Source organism: Condylura cristata, unplaced genomic scaffold, assembly GCF_000260355.1.
Source record: "Condylura cristata isolate star-nosed mole 26May11 unplaced genomic scaffold, ConCri1.0 scaffold00042, whole genome shotgun sequence".
Lineage (NCBI taxonomy): Eukaryota > Metazoa > Chordata > Mammalia > Eulipotyphla > Talpidae > Condylura > Condylura cristata.
In genome coordinates this window covers 1,013,354-1,016,078 of record NW_004567143.1, presented here as the reverse complement: position 1 = coordinate 1,016,078, position 2,725 = coordinate 1,013,354, and the positions used below count along the sequence as shown (strand labels likewise).

Below are 2,725 nucleotides of genomic sequence, written 5' to 3'. Positions count from 1 at the left end.
TCGGAAACAGGACTGCAGAAGAGAAGGCAGGCTGGACAATGTGTGTGTGGTGAGAACCATGTGACCCCTCCGCCCCAGAATTCTTGGGCTCATAATTCCCTACATCACTTCTGCAAGCACCCCCACAGTCACTTCCACCTCAGTTTCCACTTGGGGTGGACAGTGGGAAATGTAAGGCATGCTGGGTCCCCTAGTTTCCTGACTTATGCATGTGTGGGACACGCCAGGGTCCTGGCTCCCTTCAGACAGGGCTCTGAGTCATGATGTTCACACCAGGATGTGCTCCTGCATTGCAGAAGGACAGAGCAGCGGCCCAGAGGTGCCGACACCTAGTCTAGCTGGCCACAAGTCAGTTTCAACCTTAGTTTTTAGTTTCTTAGTCTACAAAATGCGACCGTATCCTAGCTAGATCATTCTTGAGTTCTGTTTGGTTCCCGTTTCTCTTGTGGATTTGTGTTGGCCGTGGGAATGACTCTGAGGGTAGGCAATGACCCATTCATTATCAGCTGCATTGCTAATGCTATTTGCTCTGTTGATTTTGCTTGAATGATTCGTCCTCTTGCAACATTAACCAGGGAGATGCTTGTGACGGTGGTCACATGCGCTGTGCTTAGCATTAGCGTGGCGCACATTCCTACCTCTGTACCAGGGCACATTTTTCACCACTCTAGACCATTATTTAAGCATCTATCAGCCACTTTCTGTATGGTGCACTGGTGTGGAAACAATCATGGGGGAACATAATTCCTGCCCACAAGCAACGTACAGTGAACTGGGGTTTTTTGATTGGTCTGTTCTCTGCAGCCCTAATAAAATCCCTGTATGTTCTGACACCTTTTCTTTTTTTTTTAGATTTGTCTTTATTCATTTATGCATACAAGAACTGGGGTGTAGGCCAGATGTGTTGGGGGGGTGGGGCGAGAGGATTTGTTAAGGGGAAGGATGTCCTAAAGACATCCTGCAGAGTCTTGTGGACTCCACTCCCTACTCCAGCAATTGGAAACTACAACTCCCAGCAGCACCAGGGAGAGAACTGGGAGGACCCAAGGGCGGAGCTAAGCAGCATTCTGGGATGTTGGGGGATAAATAGGGCGCCATTTTGTCCAACTCTTTCTCTCTCCCTCGGAAACCGCTCTCGGGATCATGTGACTGGGGGCTATCAGTTAGTTTGTTACCAGAGCTCCAAGTTAGCCCAGCCGGTAAGATATTCTAGTTGCCTTATATCTCTTTTTCCCTGGGATCTTCCTTTTCCTTTCCCCTTTTGTAAATAAACCCATTATTGATCCTTTTGTGTGTGCCTGTAGTACAACTGAATTTTAAGTGTGCGGGTGAGGCCCACAGACAGGCAGCCCGGTTCATACTGGGGTGTCTGTAACAGATTCACCAGAGACAGATTGGGGGAGCAGAACAGGCAAATCCACTCAGGCACTGCTGAGGGGAGCTGTGGGGGGACAGGAGAAGTCTGCTGCACCCTGTAGAGCACACCCTGGCCGGGATCCAACTTGTACTGCAGTGCCTTCAGATAGCTTGATAGTGCTGAGACTTTAAACCCTGTGCCACCAGGGAGGCCCTGTTCTGGCACCTCTTATATCTTCTTTTTTAGGCATGATAGCCTGGAACAGGTCAGCCTCTTCAGTGACTTGTAGTAAATCTTGTACTCATTTGGGGTCAGGAAAGTCTATGCCGATGATCCTGTAAAGATGACATGTACATCTTTTAGGGCATAACATATTTCTGAATGATGAGAAATTAATTTTTTCTTTGGCCACCACATTGTAGGACAGTCGTAAGTGAAGGAAGCACAGGTTGAGCTTGACACATTTAGAGAAACCTTGAAGTCAAAGAAGAACCTTTAAATCTACTGAGAATGGTTGTTGGGATAATTTAAGAGGCAGTGTGGGTGTTTTATATCCTTGAAAATTCTTTGAATGGCAACTTTATACACTAGAGTGTACTGAATTTTCCCTGACTCAGCTATTTGTCAAAGACCAAGAATTGTTTTATTCCTGAATTAAGAAGTCTAAACCCCGCCACGTCTGGCTTTCCACACCTTGCCTCTTTAAGACGTGGGAGGGAGAGGTGTTACTTCAAAAATATGGTTTCTCTGGGCACCTGAGTTCTGTGGCCTTCTGTTTATAAACATCTTCCAGTCTTTCAGTCGGGGAGGTATCTGCTGTAGAAGGAGCAAAGAACTTACAAATTCACTTCTTTACGTCCAACAGATAGTACAGGCGGTAAGCGCACGTGGACATTACTCTCGTGCTGCTTCTTACATGGGAGGCTGTGCGGGGAGAAGCAGGGCTGCTCTCGCGACTCGCTCAGCACGCGCCTCTTCCTCTGGCTCCATGCTAATGCTAGGTCTTCCAGTGACGTATGCAGGCTTACTGAGTTTTCCTTCTTGAAATCAAAGCCTTTCTAAGAAACAGTTCCGTGTTTCACGTCAGGTAATTTCATTGTGAACGTGTGTCATGCTATCTGTGCTGAAGTCTTCATGCTAACCTTGAAGTCATCAAAGCAATGAGTTTTAAAGGCCATCATGCACCATAATCTTTTTTTTTTTTTTTTTTTTTATTATTTACTATTCTTGGTACCAGTGTTTGAGTTCTACATTCTCATTAGTATGTATAGTACTGGGCTTGATATAAAAGTAGCTTGGGACACTTTGTTTTTGCTTTACATACCATGAGACATCTTCACAGCAACAAAAGAGAACAGCCCCATAATC

At 46.0% G+C, this 2,725-nt stretch overlaps 1 protein-coding gene across 3 annotated transcripts in view; it reads left to right on the top strand.

Moving 5' to 3' along the window:
* The window catches only part of TPK1 (thiamin pyrophosphokinase 1), a 188,960-nt gene that overhangs the window by 102,881 nt on the left and 83,354 nt on the right, over positions 1-2,725 (top strand). The gene's annotated exons all lie outside the window — the stretch shown is intronic.